At 36.8% G+C, this 20,966-nt stretch overlaps 2 pseudogenes; one reads left to right on the forward strand and one right to left on the reverse strand.

The window, feature by feature from the left end:
* The first annotated feature begins 9,675 nt into the window (after window positions 1-9,675).
* Window positions 9,676-10,078, forward strand: LOC115939608 (bolA-like protein 2 pseudogene; annotated as a pseudogene).
* Window positions 10,079-20,461: 10,383 nt separating this feature from the next.
* Window positions 20,462-20,962, reverse strand: LOC102737524 (protein SGT1 homolog pseudogene; annotated as a pseudogene).
* Between the last annotated feature and the right edge of the window lie 4 nt (window positions 20,963-20,966).

Genomic DNA, 20,966 nt, shown 5'->3' on the forward strand with positions numbered 1-20,966 from the left:
TTTCTGATTTTGGAGCTCATACTCAGTTTGTCTGACTTTTATTCATGATTTGGCATGTTTTGTTTGTTCCACATATAGTTCATAGTATTTTCAATTCTGTAGAAGATACAGATTCATGCTATTTATATACGAACCTCAGTATCCTCATCTTTACGATGCGAATCAGTCTTTCATACCCTATGGGGTTGTTTGAGGATAATACAGAAAAATGTACAAAAAATGCCCATGTCTGTCAATTAATAGGTATTTAATACATTGTTGCCAAATCCAATTACCATTTTCTGGGCACTGCAGATAAAATATACCTGCACTGAAGTTAAAAATATATGAATTATTTTATTTTCTGAAAAACTCTTCATATGCCTCCCATTTACTTGGACAAAATTGTTAAAACAAATTAAGGACAGTGATTCTAGTGTATTACTATATAAATAGTAACCATATATAATTACACGAACGATTTTTTTCAGCCCTTTAATGAAACTGAAATTTAAAAAACAAGTAAGATTCAGTTATCATTCCTTCTCCCTGGTTTCTTAGTTTATTAAAACTGGCATTCAGAATTGTTCCCTCATTCATCAAAACAGAATTATGTGAAATATTTTTTGTTCTTTTTCCCCAAATTTATAATTTACATTGTGTTATAATATATCTTGGGGGAATTAAAAAATGGATGATATAATCTGGGGTGGTGATTCTGAATCTTCTCTTGCTTACTGTCATTCATATTTAATATTCTCATCTGCCATGTAGTATTATCAACAAAATAAAAAACACTAAACCTGAAAGAGACTTAAGAAATCCTACAGACTACCCACCTCATTAAAGAGGAGGCAACTCAGGCTCAAGAGAGGTGAAATGACTTTTACAAGGTTATCAATGGCAAAGTCATGTATGGAATCCATTCTTAAGTTCAGGTCCATTTTTTCCTCCCCTGTTAGCTAAATCATTTTATAATTTTCAAATATGAAGGATAGTTTAAATAAAGTTCTACGAAACTCATCTAAACACTATATCCTATCACTTCAGGCAAATTATAGACTTTCAACTTATATTTTTCTTATTCACACACAAAAAATTCATTGGCCTCTTGTTAACCTTGAAGAAAGAGAAAGAAATCATGAGATGCTGTCCTTGCCCTTGAACAGTTAGAGACAAGACAGGCATGTAAATAAGTCATGATAATTGCGGGAGATAAAGGCTATGTAATAAAGTCAATTTCAACATATTTTGAAAGGAACAAAAATTATACATGAAATAAAGGAAAACATAAGAACCATCCTGTAAAGTTTTCCAATAGAATGAATTTGGGCTTAGTCAATCTCTTGATATGGGTTATATTAGTTGGAAATGCATTAAGGAAAAAGGAGCTGATGTAGGGGTTTTCAAAAGTTTAAATTGCGGGGCGCCTGGGTGGCTCAGTTGGTTAAGCGCCCAATCCTTGATTTCAGCTCAGGCCATGATCTCAGGATTGTGAGATCCAGCCCTGTGTTGGGCTCTACGTTCAGCGGGGAGTCTGCCTGTCCCTCTCCCTCTGCTCCCCACCTCCCCACCCTGCGGCTCTCTCTCTCTCTCTCAAATAAGTAAATAAATCAAATCTTTTTTAAAAAAATGTTTAAATTGTGACTCATAGTAGTAAGTGCATTTTATATTGTGATCTAAGAACATACACGTTTTTATATATATCTGAAAGAAGTTTCATACAAATTTTATCCTAAATAAGTACAATACACTCTGATCTATCCCATTTCATTCCAAAGACCGGACTGTGAGCAGTAATATTGTTTTCACAACTTGCAGTCTGAGATACATTGAACTAACATGTATTGAACATCTGTTATATATCTGCCCTTTGGCTAGGCATTTCACACATGCTACCTCACTTAATTTTCTCAGGATTTGTTAAGGTAAATATTAGCACATCTTTTCAGAAATGAGTAAGCTGAGTTACCTTCTGAGGGTATTCTGTGGCAGAACTGAAATCCAAAGCTGCTTGGTCTGAGTGCAGTTTCTGCGCCTAGTAAGTGGATCTGCCTCTGGCCCTTTAATTACTCTTGCAAACCCTGTTTTTACCCGACCCACCTGCACCTAACATTGGAGAGGATGAAGAGCATTGGAAGCAAGGCAAACTGGCATGAAGGCTCAAAAAAGCCTTGCAAAGAGCAGGCAAGATGTGAGAAGTGAAGAACAAGCTTGACCTGAATTCCTCGCACTCAGGCCCTTTGGACTTCACACAGACCCAAGAGTTTTCAGGGGACATTTTCTTGTGCTTATCAATGCTAAAGACTGCTTTTTATTCTATGTACCTTGGTTCTTTTCACTTTTACTACGGGGCCATCTGTGCTCTCTACTCCAGTGATTACAAGATTTCAGCATCTGTAAGATTTGTTTATAATTAACCTCAAGCTAACAGCATCCCCCATCCCTACTTACTCCCTTCAAAAAGAAAAAGTAAGGCACAGGTGCTTAGGACCCAGGCAGACCTGAGTCCAAATCCTAAAATTAAAACATATTGGCTGTGTGATCTTGGTTGCATCATTCCATCTTTCTGAACTTTCATGTCCTTACAAATGCACCAACCTTGAGAATAACTCTCGAAAATTGAAATTAGAACACAAACAGGCTGGCACAGAGTGAACATTCTTCTTGGGACTGTGCTGGAAGACAGTCCTCTTGTCTGTGCACCGAATAAGCCTGGGGGGCCTCGCGATAACCTCCATACCTCACCATGAAGATGTTCTCCAGGCCTGTGGGGACATCCCTACATGGGTACCCTCTCTTTCCTGGTGGTCATTTATTTGTGGGGACACAAATGAGGGTCAGAGATAGCCCCGATTTTCAGCTCTGCTAACAAGGTGCCACCTGATTGGAAATTTCATGAGGAGAAAAAACTATATCAACCTTTACCCTCTCATATCACCAGTCTGGTGGTTAGTAGAACTCAATCATTATCTTTATTTATTTTTTTTTATGTTTTATTTATTCATGAGAGTCAGAGAGAGAGAGAGAGGCAGAGGCAGAGGGAGAAGCAGGCTCCCCGCCCAGCAGGGAGCCCGATGCGGGACTCGATCGCAGGACCCCGGGATCATGACCTGAGCCGAAGGCAGACGCTTAACCATCTGAGCCACCCAGGCGCCCACAATCATTATTTTTAGAATGAATGAAAGAATGCTTTGAATTACTTTCATGCTGCCCTTCGCAAAGCCAGAGACTCAGAACAACCCTCCTTAATAGTAGCTAACATTTCTTGAACTCTCACCCTGGTCCAGGCAGATGCATTATGACATTTATTCCTGACCACAGCCCGGTCAGACAAGTGCTATCATTATTCCCATTTCTTCACAGATAAAGAAAGTCAAGATGTTAAGCAATTTGCCTTTGATCACATAGCTAAGACTTGTCCAAGCTTGGTTTTTATCCTTGGGAGTCTGGCTTTAGTGACCGCACCTTTAATCACTAAACTGTACCACTGTCTTTAGAGAGATCCTGTGAAAATGAGTAATAACCGAGGCAGGTATGTGAGCACAATAGGATTCAGTAGCAATTATATTCCTGATACTTTATCTGGGGCTCACAACACACAATGGATTCTAAGGTCCTAGGATAGGGGGAAAGTACATCATGGTGCCAAGGGTTGAAGAGGAAGTGAGTTTTAACATAATGTTACCTTGTCCAGGTATAAGTCAAAGGAGACTGGATCAATAGAAGCAAACACAAAATGGCAGCCTATCATTTTGAGGCTCTTGTGAAAGAAATGGATTGTGTCTAATCTAATTAGCTGGAAAAATATATTTTAAAAGAGCAGCATTTAAATGAGGAAGATGTGTATATAAGGAGGTGCTAGGAAGAAACTCTAAGAAACAGAAGCAACTGTGACAATGAGGCAAGCAAAGAGAAGGGTTTTCTTATTTGTCATTCAGATATTTTAAGAGTTGATATTTAACTAAGAAGTTCTCACCTTTTATATTATCTTAGAATATACTTCATAAGATAGCTTATTATTACAGAAATCATTCTTCATTTGATCACCCTGGGTTGGTAGTTGTTAACATTATCTGATGCTTTCTCTTTGATTTCTCACAACTACCCATGGTGATATGTATTATCCCCATTGAAGAGAGGAGGACGCTGAGGCTTACTGAGGTGAAGCAACTTGTCCAGTGAAAATCATTTAGGTACACATGGGGTTAGGATAGTAATGGATGGGCTTGAGCCATATGAAACTGTCAGTCCTTTGATTTATGAAAAAACATAGTTTCACCTTACAAATATGACTTCAAAGTTCCTGATATTAGACACTGTACCTTACTGCCTTACTTGAAGGGAAAGAGAATGGGATTTCAGAATCACTGGAAAAAAGTATCAAGTTCATTTTAATTTTTCTGACTCTTCTATGTGTCTCTCTTCCCATTTATCTTGAGAAATTTGACCTAGATGCTGACAAGGTCTCAGAAACTCCTGGAAAATCTAATCCTAAAAGTGGTCTCTTTTCCTGTGATCTCTGCAGTAGTTTTCCACAAGATTTCCACAAGCCTGTTGACAGGAATATAATATATTCCCTCCCACCCCCATTTTTTTAAATGGGAAAATGCTGAAATTATGAGGAATTTATTTATTTTTTTTGGTAAAAGGTTGTGAGTGTTATTTTTCCAATGTGTTTCCTTATGAACAGCTTCTATTTTTGCACACTACAATTTGCATAACTTTAGAAGTCAGAAAGACCCTGAGAATTTGTTTATGACTCATAATTACAGTAACTTACAGTGGCACTATGATTTGTCCGTTTCAGGGTGATCTAGATTCTTAAAAATTTACTTAAATAATTTAAATTCTAGATTCTACTCTCACTAACTTTTGCTTCCTTCACAAAATTTTCTAGAAGCTCTTGTGCACTTCTTAATTTTATCCTTTTATAACCAGCAGCCCTTAAAATTGATCTATTTTAGAAACTGTTCCCATTGTACACTACACAATTTATGCATAAAAATAAATTGGTAAGATGTTAGAAGTATAGTGTAATTATTTAAGATATATTGATCAAACTAGGCTTTCAATGAGCTCATCTTTGCTTGAAAAACACAAGGAAAAAAGTGGATAGAGTTGTAGAAAATGTAATTTTTATAGCATATAAATAAATGATTCCACTAGGTGGTACTGTTGATTTATCCACTTGTGTGTAATGCACATTTTCATCTTCCTGAAAGCTGTAAGAGTAGGTGAGGTTTTTTTTTTTTTTTTTTTTTTTTCCTTTTTTTAATCTAATGAAAATTCCTGCATAGGAAAAAGCTGATTTGGGCAATTCTGTACTTGAAAAATGGGTGCTTCTTGCCATTAGAAACCTTATGAATAAGCTTCTACCAAATAGGTTAGTTCTTTTGGCATACAAACAAGAAGGTTGATGACATATATAACTTCCATCTGGATTCAATAGGTTTAGAAGCAAACTGTTTTTATCTCATCTATCTCTCGCTATTCAGGGATTGTTTTAAATAGGACTTATGTCATTGAAAATCTTTCTCCTTATCATCTGCTTTCTTTGGTAATCGGAGAATCTGGCATGCCCAAGGATTCCAGATACTCAGTGGCTCTGCAATCCATGTTGAAGGGAGGCAATTTACCATGGACTCTGTCTGCACATTTTTCCTGGGTATTCCAAGAATGCGAGGCCTTGACTACCTGGGCTATCTCTCAGGGTTGTGTTTGCAGGGAACAACCTTGGGAGATGTGGTAATGTCTCCCTCTAGAAAAGAGTAGGCTTGCTTTCATTTACTATAAAAGTGATGATTCCCCCAAGCTCAGTGTTCTTCCTCTGTAATGCAAGTATCCTCTGTGGCTCTTTGGCATTGCCCCCATGAGATCTGGAGAACATATGGAATTTATGCAGACTGGCTCCCTTGCCAGGAGTATTAAAGTGTTTTGTCTCTGATCCAGGGGTCTTGTTTTTTGCTTTTTTTTTTTTTTTTTCTGCCAGCACCCATGAAACAGTAAATCCCAGATCCTACACAGTTTCTGACAGTATTATCCTATTGTTCTCCATCCTCCTTAGAGCACAATAGATTTTGCTTCAGAATCAAATAGGATTCAGATCAGAATTAAATCTGATTCATATGACTAACAAGTCATCTAGTGGAGTCCAGCTTTCTAATCTAATATACGAAGACTTCCTGCAACTTCTCTTAGTAGTAAATTGCCTGTTCTTAGGTTTAACCTTTCAATGGCAAGGATTCACTATGCATGAAGTAGCTTATTTCAATTTGGAACAGCTCTATTAAAAAGTTACTCTTGTGCTGAGCCTAATTCTTTTACCTGTGTCTTTCTCCCAATAGAACTAGTTCTGTCTTTGAAAGTGAATTCAGATATTTGTGGTCATTTTCCATGTGAGAACACAATTGTCTCCCTTGTCCAGGCTATCTGGTTCCTGTTATTTTCACTATTTCTGGTATGTGTTCATTCTGAATTCTCTTCTTATTGTGGTTGTTCTCCATTTGTTATATACACATGTATCAATTTTTCTTTTAAATAAAGTCCTCACAAGTGGCAAAAATAGACATTTTAGGTGAGATCTGATTCTTCTTCACCCCAAGCATCTCTCCTTGTTCTTCTTCCTCCTGACCAAATTAAGAAAGTAAATGACTCATTCTAACTCATCTTTGAATCGTAGGAGCCAAGAACAATATCTAACACTTGGTGTGTTCTCATAAACAATTAATGAATAAATGACCTGTGCAGATTGGACTACCATCACTGCTACCATTCTGGATTCTAGTTTTGTGGCCTGACATTTGTATTTTATGAACATCATTACTCTATTGAGTTATATGAAGGGGATGGGAAGGTAAAAAAAAAAAAACTCATATCCTGCCTCTGCTATTTACTAGATGTGTGACATTGAGCATGTTATCATTCACCTGCTTCAATCTCCTCATCTGGAAAACGGCAAATAGAGGACATCTATCTCATAGGGTTTTGTGAAGATTAAAGGAATTAGTATAAATCATGTAAAATGTGCAGACATGTGCATGGCATAGGGTGGGACTGTGTATGTGTTGCCTACATAATTATAAGTTGCCACGGAAGCAAACAATATCTCATATACTTCTAAGTGTAGGAGAAACAATGTGAAGAGTAATATGTACATGCCCAAAACAAGATAAACCCAGTGGGGTAAGGCTTCACAGAAGAGCTACCATTTTAGAAGCACTGATAGAAGGGAAAAAGATTCCCAGCGACCTAAATGAGCACAGGTCTACAATTAGGAAACTTTTTTTCTTTTCTACTGCTATTATTAATTAACATAATATGGGAAATGTATACTGTCAAGAAATATTAAAAGAAAAGCCAAAAATAGCACTGCTCACAGATGGAAAACTATCATTTGTATAACACTTCACAGTTTATAAAAACAGCTTTATCCACATATCTCATTTGATTCTCAAAACAAACAAAAGCAAAAGAACTAATCAATACCTTTATAAGGTAAGCTCTATCTTCTCCTTTATGAGAAATAATAGAGTTTGATGTGATTGCTTAAGAAACAATGATATTCCTATTAGCCAGATAGATGGGTAAATATTACAGTAAAAACAAATCTCCATTTACAACAGTAAAGTCATAGACGGTAGAATGTGTCAGACTTCCACACATAGAAGCCCAACAAAGATGGAAAATAAAACTAAGAACACTTGAATAAATATGGAAACAATTCTAATTGCTGCATGGGAACAATAGAAGTAAATGCTAGAAATGGTATTTTCTCCCCTATACAAATTTATACATTTAGTGCAATGCCAATAAATGCATGAATGGTACTTGTGTTTCTATATTTGTGTTAGTTCCACATTGTTAAATACAATGACTTTTTCTGGAATCGTTCTGTCAACAGATATTGAGAACCTATTATTGCTAAGCACTGTACTAGATACCGGGAAATAGCTACAAAGAAGGCAGGGCCTTTATTCTCAAGGAACTCATGTTTAGTAGAGGAAGACAAAAGCTAACAAGTAAGCAATAAATTAGGTAATACCAGGTATTGATCAATACTATGTAGATGATAAATAGTCTAATATGGAAGGGAGTAATTTAAGGGGATTTGCTTTATTCACACCTGTTGCTGAAGGTCTTTCTAAGGAAGCAATATTTGATTTAAAACATGATAAAAAGAGAGAAGAATTACAGAATTCAGAGAAAGGAGTGTTCTAAGAAGAAAGAACAGCAAATACAAACACTAGGGAATAAAAATAATCTTGAAGTGTTTAAGGAAACAAAATTTTTAAGTATGAATTGAGCGATTATAAACAAGGGTGGAGCAGAGGCAGATGATGTTGGGGAGAAAGTTAGATTATTAAGACCCTTTGGAGATCAAATAAAGAATAGTTTGTTTTAAAGTAAAGTTTTTTTTTTTAAGGTTTTGGTGTAATGTGGTTGGTTTGCTCTGATTTCTGTGTGAAGGATGGAATTTGGGAAGTGGTGCGTGGTAGCTATGCATGCGTTAGACCAGTTGCAAGTTGATATAGTGTCTCAGGAGAACGGAAAAGATGATTGGGGTTTTAGGAATGGGAACAGTGAGGGGATTAGGGTTAAAAAATGGAGGAAAAGCTGACCAGCCTTATACATGGGAAGGTAAGAGATGAGATGAAAAGGGAAGACTCAAGAAAGTTGTAGGTTTTTGTTCTGCCTAATTGCAAAGAATGCAGTACAATTTTTCAGAACTATCTTTTGGCAATGGATTCAGAGGGAAAAATACAGAACGATCTTAAATAGAGCCAAGTAGAAACGTTATGTTGGCTGCTAGATATACCAGTAGAGAGCTCAGAGGAAACATCTGATCTAGAGACATACGTTTCAGGGCTATTATGGTATTGATGGTATTGGAAATAGTAGAAACTTATGAGCTTCCCCAGGAAGAGACTGTAACTAGAGAAGAAAAAAAGAATATGTGATCGAGTCCCATAGTATTGGTATTAAAATTATTCAAGAGGAAGAACCAGTAAAAGACAACAAGAAGATAGAGCCTACAAGTGAAGATGTGGCCAGTTTAACTAAGGTATACCAGAAGCCTAGCTGAATGCTCAACCTAACCAAATGCTGCTCAGGGTTTATGTGCAATGAGGACAAGAATTAACCACAGAACCTGATATAAGACCTGCTATATGATAACCTAATGTATGATATAAAGTTCTTTGTGACTGTGCATCTTAATTCTGAATGAAATATATTAGCAAGTACATTGTATGTAATTGTTTTGTATATTAACTTACCTTCAATACTGATTGCTAAGTATTTTGTAATCAACAACTTTTCCAATTTTCCATTTTGTGATGAACAAGATCTCACATTTATCATTCCTCATCTGTAATTTGCCTTTGATTTAAAATGTACTGTTATGGGGCGCCTGGGTGGCTCAGTCAGTTAAACGCCTGCCTTCGGCTCAGGTCATGATCCCAGGGTCCTGGGATCAAACCCCACATCAGGCTTTCTGCTCCATGGGAAGCCCGCTTCTCCCTCTCCCTCTGCCTGCTGCTCCCCCTGCCTATGCTCTCTCTCTCTGTCAAATAAATAAATAAAATCTTAAAAAAAAAATAAAAGGTACTGTTACTGGATCATAAAGAATAACCTAAATATATTTTCAATTTGAATTAAAATAGAGCCTTGCAGGGCGTCAGTAAGGGCGGAAGCAGTGTGACTGGGATTGGAGCTGGGGTTCCATCCCGGCTGGGCTGCCACCCCTTCTGGGCTGCCGCAATGGAACTCAGCGCCGAGTACCTCCGGGAGAAGCTGCAGCGGGACCTGGAGGCAGAGCATGTGGAAGTCGAGGACACGACTCCCAAGCGTTGCGCGTCCAGCTTCCGAGTCCTGGTGGTGTCGGCCAAGTTCAGGGGGAAGCCACTGCTTCAGAGACACCGGCTGGTGAACACGTGCCTAGCGGAAGAGCTTCTGCACATTCATGCCTTTGAGCAGAAAACCCTGACCCCAGAGCAGTGGGGCCATGAGCAGCAGAAATAAGAGACCAAGGCCTGCACAGCCACTAAATTATGAATCAGGGCCAAAAAAAAAAAAAAAAAAAAAATCCTTGCCAAGCTATTTATGCTTTAGTACATTTCATTATCTGCCATTATTTTCCTTTCTCCCACCTCCATTTTTCCTTTTAGTTGAGGTGTTCTCTGGTAACATTTTTTTCATTGAATGTTTTCTAGTTTTCACTTTCTGAAAGCATTGGGGAAACCAGACACATGCACATATACACAAACTACTGAAGAAGCATTTTGAACAAACTGGAAATATTTTGAACTGAATCTGCAAGGTCAGATTTTTTTTTTAAGATTTTTTTTTTTTTTTAAGATTTTATTTATTTATTTGACACAGAGAGAGACACAGCGAGAGAGGGAACACAAGCAGGGGGAGTGGGAGAGGCAGAGGCAGTCTTCCCGCTGAGCGGGGAGCCCGATGCGGGGCTCGATCCCAGGACCCCGGGATCATGACCTGAGCCGGAGGCAGACGCTTAACGGCTGAGCCACCCAGGCCCCCATATTTTACCTTTCTGATTCCAGTTTCAAATCTCAAGGAAAGTTTTTCTTTGGTCTATTATGGGTTTAAATGGATTTAAATATCATTAGAAGACGATTATAATAAGGACCAAATATTATTAGACATACTCTCCCAACCCATTATTTTCTTCACATTCTGGCTATTTTGCAGTTGACCTTATGAAGCTTCTCATTCATTTCTTCCACATCCCTTGTAAAGAAGTCATTTTTTGTTAATGTTGATTATCTTCTTTAGAGTTTCAGTAGGTTACAATTTACCTTTCTCTGGAAATTCTTCATGTGATTTTTGAGTCTAGCACAGATTTTCTTCTTACAGTAGGACACTGAGCACAGTGGTTTCCTCACAGCTTAGTGAGACCATTGGCATCAGGAGTCTTGAGCTTAACAGGCAGTGAATATCATAGTGGCAGTGAAATTACTGTGAATGGAGTTCGTTTTGCTGATTATAATACTCATCCACTCCTGGGGTGCCCTCTTCTATTGTCACCGTCACTTGTCACACCTACATTGAAAGGAATGCAAAATGGTTATGTCAAAAGATAAAATTAGTCTCATAATAATTCACATTCATGTTCAAAATACTTAGAACAAAAAAGAATATTCAGCCACCTTTTCTGTCATCATTGTATATTGCCTTTGGCAACTGGATCTGATGCATTAGAACAGGAGGTGGATATCTGCTCTTCAGCAAGACAATAAACATTTCACTCAAAGACTTGACTAGATTCTTTATGCTGAACTCAGGGAGATAAGCTAACTTTCCCTGAGTTGCCAAGGGCAACTTGATTGCACATGAAATTAGGAGCTACTCTGAGAAAATAATGTCTAGACACATTCTTATATTTCATTTCAGGGAAATATTCACCTTATATCTGTTACCTCCTACTGTCAAAACACTGCTGATGAATACTGCCTATCCCTTGAATCACCTATCTGAGCTCTATGAAGGAGTGAGCATAACAGAAGTGAATATTTCCATGTGGCAAGAAACTTCATTTCAGCATAAAATTGTCAAGTAGCACTAATACATTTGACTTCTCATATATGTATTTTTTATATTTGAAATTGTTGACACATGTTCAGGTTATGCCTCCACTTATTGCCTCAGAAATGTCATTCCATTGAAGATTTCCTCTGCCTCTCCCTCTTGCTTCTGTTATATATTCAATTCTTCCAATTACAATTGCAACTTTTTTTCATAGTAGATGGTAATTTATGCCACTTATTATATTCTCTATACTTAATTATGAAGAATCATAGTTACAATATGAATATGCCTGTATATAAGTGTGACTATGACTTTGACTGTGAAAGTTACAGGGAAGTAAGATACCAGAGATAGAGACGGTGAGCCCCCCAGGCAGGCATTTTTATGTAGCTGTATCTTGGCAGTTTTCATGTCTCAACTTTTAGCATGGAGGTCTAGAGTCATTTATACTCAGAGTGAGTCAGAAACTAAAGAGGACTCATTAAAATAAAACTTACAAAAGACTGATGTATAAACCACATATTTTATGATAAATAATTGATAGGAAATCCTAATACTTATGCAAGCTCTTCGGGGTATAATCCAAATTCACCATTTGGAAAGTCTACACCAGAAATCAAGTTATACTTTGGAAATTGGTAAGTGATCCTGAGTTAGAGCAAGGGAGCAGATTGGAGGTGGATGGCACATCTGGCTCCACTGGGGTGCTCTTACCAACCATATAAGCATGATTGAGAGAGTACCTCTCCCATAAGCAGATTGGAAACACACTGGCAATCATCTTTTTATGGCTCCTTTTTGAACTTTTCTTTTCTTTGGACTTTGGACAGACCATCCTTCTAATCCTAGTACTTTATTTCTCAGATATCCCAGGACATGTGTAAGTTTGACTTAATATGTCATGGGGTCTTCACTAGATTTCAAGACCCTGGCTTCCTGTATTGGGTCTTAGAGACATTCTGTTTTTTTTTTTTTTTAAGATTTTATTTATTCATCTGAGAGAGAGAGACAGAGCACAAGCAGGGGGAGAGGCAGAGGGAGAGGGAGAAGCGGGTTTCCCACCGAGTAGAGAGCCTGATGCGGGGCTTGATCCCAGGACTCTGGGATCATGACCTGAACCGAAGGCAGATGCTTAACTGACTGAGCCACCCAGGTGCCCCTTGTTCTGTTTTTTTTTTTTGAAGATGGTGTTTGTAGTTATAGTGGTTCTCATGTGTCACATGCTAACTGTTGCCAATTCAGTAACTTTAGCTTATTTCAAGCTCTAGTGACACGTGATGGGAGTCCCCTTTGTGCCTATTCAATCTCATGTGACCATCCCATGTAGCTTTCCCATACCCAGTTTATGAGTAGTAGAACCTTATTAATTACCAATGGGCTAAAGAGGATGAAGCCTTGCCTATTAACCTCCACACTGCCCAACACTTGCACATAGAGAAATCTATTTCAATGAGATAGAAACTATTCATTTTAGGGGTGCTTGGGTGGCTCAGTTGTTGGGCGTCTGCCTTTGGCTCAGGTCATGATCCCAGGGTCCTGGGATCGAGCCCCGCATCGGGCTCCCTGCTCCGCGGGAAGCCTGCTTCTCCCTCTCCCTCTCCCCCTGCTTGTGTTCCCTCTCTCGCTGTGTCTCTCTGTGTCAAATAAATAAATAAAATCTTAAAAAAAAAAAAAAAGAAACTATTCGTTTTAACCCTGAAAGTAGCATGACAGAATCGCTACAACAGTGTACAGAGCACAGCTGGAAGAACTAGGAGTGGCAAACTCCCTCAGTATCGGGGACAAAGGGAAATGAGGATAGGGATGCAGAGAAATTTTGAAGTTCTATTGTTTAAAAAAAAAAGTAATTGTGTTTAAAAAATATTCCCAAATTCTTTTCAGTAAGGTTGATGATTAAGTGGGGGAGGAAAACCTTTAAGGACTGAGGAAAAACTTGGGACAAACTGTGGAAAATGTGATAGGGAGATGTGAGAAAATGCCTCTTTCTTTTGTGATGTTAAATCCAGAGTTTCACAGGCAACTACTTGCAAGGACTCTTGATGGGTCGGTTAGCTAACTAGGGGACATCAGCCTGTTTTTGGAGGTTTCCAGAATTGTTCACCTTAAATAACATGATTGATTGATTGATTGATTGATTGATTTATGACTTCCAGCAAAGCCAAGAGAGCCTGATGCTTCTAAACTAAAATATCACAAGATAATATGAAGAAACGAAATGCTGAGATAATTAGAAACCTAAACAATTAAACTTACAAGAAAGAAGTTTGCACTCTCAAACTAACTGACCCCATCTTTTTACCCATAGAACCGCAAGAAAGAGTCTGGTTGTGCCTGTGTCTCTTACCTTTTTGTTCTTGTCTGTCACCATCTGTAATCTGTACCATAGAGGAGGGCCATTGTAGCTACACTATGAGAGTGTAGGAAAGAGACACAAATCTGAAGAAAATGCCTAACCTTTAGACAGTTACCTAAAACTTGTTATCCCTCTTTAATTTGCCAGCATGAATAGCAACTTCTTCAGATGATTATTTAAAATCAACCTGCCTTTCAGGTCAGTCTTCAAATTTGGAAGTAGATAACTGTATAGACTATGGTATCAAGACTATAGGTCTGTGGTCTATAGAAAGATGGAGTAGTTAAGACATTCATGTGGGGAAGAATGACATCTAAACTTTTCTTCAGAGGGTGTCATTCACTGATTACACAAACCATGCTCACCTAGGAAACAAGAAATACATACTTCAAATTATAAAGTTCAGGGACATGGTATGCAAGATGTAACAAACAAAAAATATTGGTTAAAATGTAACAAAACCATTCAAAATGGGGAGCTGAGCTACTAAGAAACAAGGGAGAAACAAAGAGCCCCAAAATGAGGAAAATGAAAACCAGAGCAGGAAACATGAATGGAAGTTTGGACTGCCCTGTGAGAGTTTGAGGAGACTAGTAACAATGGATTTGGGTTTGGGTGGCTGGTGGGGACAGCAACTGGGACTCCAGTCAAGGGATGATTTAGAAGTGACTGTGTTGATTTTGCCCATACTGTATTTTTTATTAGTGCTCATTTCTGTTCAATACTGTAAAATACATTTAAAATATGGGTCGACCAAGATAAATATCTGATAGAAGAAAAGGAAAAAAAGAATAAATGAAGGGAGGAATAAAAGAAGGTACATTTGTATATATACCTATCTATATAAGAAAAATGTAGTGTGTAAAGTACTTTTTGAGTACTTACGCTGTAAATTATCCTTTTTTTTTTTTTTTCAGCTGGGGATTTAGTTTTCATTTAATGAGATCCTCCAACTATCACTCAATTTTTTTAAATCTAAAAAATGACATTTGAAGAGCATGATCTATAACTTATTCAATTAATATATATTTAATTGCTTCAAGCACTTCAAAATATGAAACACTTAACCTTTATAAGAAATCATTTAGGGCTCAAATTCTAGCTCACAAAATATTTTAAAAGAGGATGAAAGAAACAATGAATCACTTTTGGCCATTCCGGTGAAAAATTCAGAATTAGAAACAAGGAATAAAAACACTGAAAATCTCTATTACTTCAGTCATCTCTGATTTTGTTTTTGACCTTGTGAAAGTTCCCTCTTTGTTTTAGTTCTTTGCTTTTCAAAATGGAGTGTTTTTATTTTCCCCAGCAGTTTTTCAAAGAGGAGCTATCTAATGCACAGCCTTAAATAGTTTGGGGAATGAAGCAAAATATGAATTATTAAATAAATAACATCTAATGTTTATAGCCTAGAACAAAAATATTATGGGTATAAGAAAAAAAAAAATCTTTCTGTTCTGTTTCTAATCCTGGAGATGAAATGTTCTCTTCTGTGATTCCATTCTCCTCCTGACCCAAAGAATGCAAGGAGATTTCATCAGGATGAAAACTTTATGATTATCTGCTCATAATAAGGGAGGATCAGGGTGAATACGTGAGAAACACCACAGGAAATATTAATAATTCCTTCCTATTTTTTGTTTTTGCCTCTCCTTTATGGGCCCAATTAAAATGTTATTTAAATTTTATTGGAACAGTTGTTTATACTTTTGCTGAATGAGCATTTTAAGCTATGCAAGTAGGCAATGAGAAATAGATTGACTATTCCACCCACTCTTAAACCTATAAACATGTTGAGACTTTTCACAACAATAATCTAAGAGGAATGTCTGTATTGGGCGCTATTTATCTAACAGTTAACACCATAGGAAAAAGCAACATAAAATATTAAATTACTCAGGAATTATGTCATTTATTTTAGAAAGCCATATTTATATGCAACTAATGAATCATTGAACACTATATCAAAAACTAATGATGTACTATACAGTGGCTAACTGAACATAATTAAAAAAAACATGATAAAGAATCAAAACCGAAAAAAAAAAAAGCAAGCTATATCTTTTTCTTTTACATAAGGGATTAGCTATATCTGTCAGTCTATCCATCAATGTATATATCTATGTTCACAACTACATCTAGCTTTTTACTTCATAATCTTGGATTCTAGTTGTATTAGAGTCTCTGCCTTACTCACTTTAAATAGAAAACACATAAAAAGGCAATTTTTTTCACTTTCACCTGGCCTGGCACAATATGGGGTTCCAGGACTTTTATTAGAGAAGGAGTTGCATAACTTTCTTCATTTCTCTTTCCTCTGGGTTACATCTTCATGGCTGTGTGCTGGAAGTCATCACAGGAATTTCCAGCCGCATTTTCTGAGCCTTTTGGGATGGCCTGGAATTCCAGTCACTGGATATGTCTTGGGTTTCTTCATTTTCTGGGGGGAGAAGCCCATAGTGGCCTTCAAAAACTTTTTTTTTTTTACTCTTTTTTTACTCTGACTCATTAAAATGTGTTTCTCCTGATAAATATTATAGAAAGTGAAGTTACTTTAAAAATGAAATTTTAAATAAAAAGGAATCTTCTTTTACAATTTATGATTACAGTTACCTCTTTCAATCAATTACTATATACCTTCTCTTGTCTTCCTCTGGGTGTTAGAGGTCCCTAAGATATTTTTCCTCAATTATACTTTAGGTGATCCTTATCTTTGAGTGAAGGTCACAGGAGGTATTCTATCCTTCAGTTAGTAATCTATCATAAGTTAGAATTTTTCTTCAAGAAATGTGCTAATGGAGTATGAAATTGTTTCTTTTGGTTTCCCATATAATTTTCAACGAAGCTTGTATTGTGACAGGTGACAGGTTATGGCTGTTCAGACCCCTCAATTTCCATAAATTTTTTGTTAAAGATTTTATTTATTTATTTGACAGAGAGAGAGAGTGAGAAAGGGAACACAAGCAGGGAAAAGAGAGAAGCAGACTCCCCACTGAGCAGGGAGCCCGATGTGGGGCTTGATCCCAGGACCCTGGGACCAAGACCTGAGTCGAAGGCAAAGGCTTAACTGCCTGACCCAACCGGGTCCCCATCTATAAATATTTTTTACTATAAATAGAACAAACTGATGGTTGCCAGAGGGAAAAGAGTTAGGGGGGTGCACAAAATGGGTGAAGGGGAGGAGATAAAGGCTTCTAGTTATGGAATGACTAAGTCATGGGGATAAAAGCCACAGCATTGGGAATATAGTCAATGGTATCGTAATAGTGTTGTATGGTGACAGATGGTAGCTACACTTGTGAACATAGCCTAACCTATAGAGAAGTTGAATCACTATGTTGTACACCTGAAACTAATGTAACATTGTGTGTCAACTATTCTCAAATAAAAAAAAATAAAGTAAGTGTGATTCACTTTTATTGGATTACAGATGTGTGGAATCTGCTCACGTCATTGTAAGTCTTCAGTGCAATCAGGCAGACTTTTGCCCACAAATGTGAGTTATATATTGACTCATAAACTCTTACTCCTAGTTTCTTCTACTGAAAAGAAAGCTTTAAAAACTTCTTTATTTTGGAAAATTTTCAATATATCTATAAATAGAAGAGTAAGGTAAACCTTTGTGTATACTCATCTTCTAGCTTCAACAATTATCAACATTTTGGTAGTCATGTTTCATTGACCACACCTGCCATTTTTCTTAAGCTAAAGTATTTGAAAGAAAATCCCACATATCATGTCATTCCTCCAATAATGTTATCAGCATGTGCATCTAACTCAGAACCTTTAAAAAAAAAAGCACACACATCGCATTATTACTCAAAGTCGAAACTAATCTTTAAAATTCTTTAATAACCATCCACATTTATATGGGCCTAATTGTCCAAAGATGACCTTTTATTAGGGTTCATTTGCTAATATCAGGATCCAAATAAAGCCCAGATATTGCTTTTTTTGATTATTTTTTATGGCACAGATTTGTTGGGGGAATTCAAGTTGTTTGTCCTTGTAGCGTGTCCTGTTTGGATTATTGCTTCCAGTGATGTCATTTATCTTATCCTACTATCACCCATGTATCACACTGGTAGTTAGATCTAGAACTTTAATTAGATTTAGATTCAACTGGTAGGGAGTTCAAGAATGTTTCATAGGACATCAGATCAGAAGCCATGTGGTCTGTGGTTGTCTCACTTTTGGTGATGCTTAAGCTGATTTGAGATAATGCCAGTGTGATCCTTCTTTCATAAAATTTCTTGTCAAATTTTATTCAGTGTTTGCAGTAGATCATTGTCAAGCTCTATTATTTTATTAGGTGGTGTGAGGTGATAACTTTATAATTCTATCATCCCTTTTGCATTTATTAGCTAGAATGCTGATTGCTGATTGATTGATTGATTGATTTTTAAGTAGGCTCTCTGCCCATTGTGAAGCCCAAGATGGAACTTCAACTCATGACCCTAAAGACCTGAGCTGAGATCAAGAGTCAGATGTTTAACTGACTGAGCCACTCAGGTGCCTTTTTAAAAAATGAATTTTCACACAACTGTTTTTTTTTTTTATCTTGAAATACAATTTGTGCAGAATAGACACTATAAATGATTGATTTGTTCATTTTATTATTGAGTTTTCAAAATAACGAGTTCATACCCTGGTAACTTTCAATGGAGACCCATGTGTTGTGTGTTTATGTGCACTTGGGGGAGAGTAGTATTTTGAATTCATAAATATTATGTTTGATGCATTTCATTTTTTTAAAAATTCAGTACTATTTTAACATTTCCTGCAGGACAAGTGTGCTGGTAATGAATTCTCTTAGTTTTTGTCTAAAAAAAAAATCTTTATTTCTCTTTTATTTTTTGCAGATAATTTTGTTGGATATAGAATTCTAGGTTGGAGTGGACGTGTGCGTATGTGTTTAACATTTTAAATATTTCACTCTGCTTTCTTCTTGCTTGCATAATTTCCTCTATAGATGAGATGTTTCCCTACACTGGCTTCTTTCAAGATATTATCTTTCTCTTTGTTTGCAGATTGAATATGATATATTTAGGTGTAGTTTTGTTGATATTTATTCTGCTTGGTGTTTTCTGAACTTTCTGGATCTATGATTTGATGTCTGTCATTAATTTTGGAAAATTCTTAATTATTATTATTTCACATTCTCCCCTGAGACTCCAATTATGAGTATTTTTTTCTACCTTATGAAATTACCCACAGTTCTTGGATGTTCTGAGGTTTTTTTTGTTTGTTAATTTTTTTTTTTGTCTTTTTTTTTGGCATTTCTGTTTGGGAGGATTCTAGTAACATATCTTTAAGCCCACAGAATCTTTCCTTGGCCATGTCCAGTATCCTGATGAGCCTATCAAAAGCATTCTTCATTCTTGTTGCAAGAATTTTAATTTATAGCATTTCTTTATGATTCTTTTTTTAGATTTGTTGTCTCAGTATTTAGATTACCTGTCTATTCTTGCATGGTGTCTACTTTTTCCATTAACCCGTAACATATAAATCATAGTTATATTAAATTCCCCATCTGATAATTCCATTATCTGTATCATATTACAGTCTGGTTCTGATGCTTACTTTGTCTATTCATATTGTATTTTTATTTGCCCTTTGTTGTGTCTTATAATTTTTGTTGAAAGTTGGACGTGTTGTATCAGGTAATAGGAACTGAGCTATATAGGTCTTTAGTGTGAGGATTAACGTTAATCCAGTTAGGAACTGGGCTATGTTTAATGTTTTCTGTTGCTAAGGTGTCAGATTTCGAATTTCTCTAGTGTCTTAGTATATGCTGTTCCTCATAACCTTGAACTTTCCTATATATTCCTCCTGAGAGAGAATTTGTGTCTCTCAGCTCTTCCAGATGTAATCTGCTGCAATTATACTGGAGCCCTGTTTGTGTGTTGATGAGATGGTAGAAAGAGGAAGAATTCTGTAATCTTATTATAGACACATGTCTTTCCCTGGACATGTATCTTTGTGCTGTGATCTTAAGAAATGTTTCTCCAGTAGTTTACTTTCCCTTCTGTTCTTTCTTCCCTGTCTCACCTCTCATTTCCAATTTTCTTGGAGACTTGACTCCTATTTATTATATTTTTTTCCTGTTTATATGAGATAGGAAGTACTGAAGTGGGAGGAATGCCCTTCCCAGCTGGGATGAAGCACTGGTAAAGCCTTTTTCCATAGAAAGCAGATCTTTATTATGGAGTTGGCTCTGGGCCATTTCACATGTTTACTTTTCCCTTCTCCTTCCAGAATCAGGAGGGGACTTATCTCAGGTGTTCACCCTAAGAACCTGGTGGGTTTCCCAAAAGTCATGCCCATGAAGTATCCTTCCTAAGACTGTGGCATCCAAGAACTTTTAATTTTCATATTAGTCCACACTCAGCTTCCAGCAATTTGTCAAAATTACCATTTAAGTCTTCCTACCAGTTCATACTCCATAGGTTTCTGTACAGGTAAGAAGATCTTGGCTGTGATTTCTGGATTCACCTGTTTCTACAGATTTCAGAGTTGTAGTTTGCTTTGAAACCTCAGTTCTCTGATAGGTCCAAGAAAAGTGATCAATTTTTTTTTTTTAGCAAATTAACTTTTTTAGTACTTTTTCCATTCCATATCATCAGGAGGATTGATTTCAACTTTCCTTTTACCTACATCAGACCAGTTGGTACTCAAAACTGTACCACCAGACTCCATAAATGATTTGTTCATAGCACGTTTCACTTCATCAGAACCATCTGAATAGATCTGCTGAAATAATTTGTTTAAAGCTGCATCTCCCTCCAACTTCTCATTTTTTTCTTCTTCTTTGATCTCACCAACCAATTTATCCCAATTTCTTATATAATGAGATGATGATGGGTATAAGTTCTTTACATCTGCTATGAACTGTTTTGGTTTAGGCATATCTCCTTGCCCCTCTAGCTTTTCCCATCTCACAGCCTCTGTCTTTTTCATTTTAATTTCAATCTTGGTTGAAAGTACTTTAAATGTGCTCTGTTCTGGGATTATAGGATGAAGAAGTCTCAGTTGCAAATTGTAATCCTCTCCAGAAGGAAGTTTCACCAAAGCAGACAAC

Source organism: Leptonychotes weddellii, chromosome 2 (genome assembly GCF_054177405.1).
Source record: "Leptonychotes weddellii isolate Sample4059 chromosome 2, ASM5417740v2, whole genome shotgun sequence".
In the NCBI taxonomy this organism is placed as follows: domain Eukaryota; kingdom Metazoa; phylum Chordata; class Mammalia; order Carnivora; family Phocidae; genus Leptonychotes; species Leptonychotes weddellii.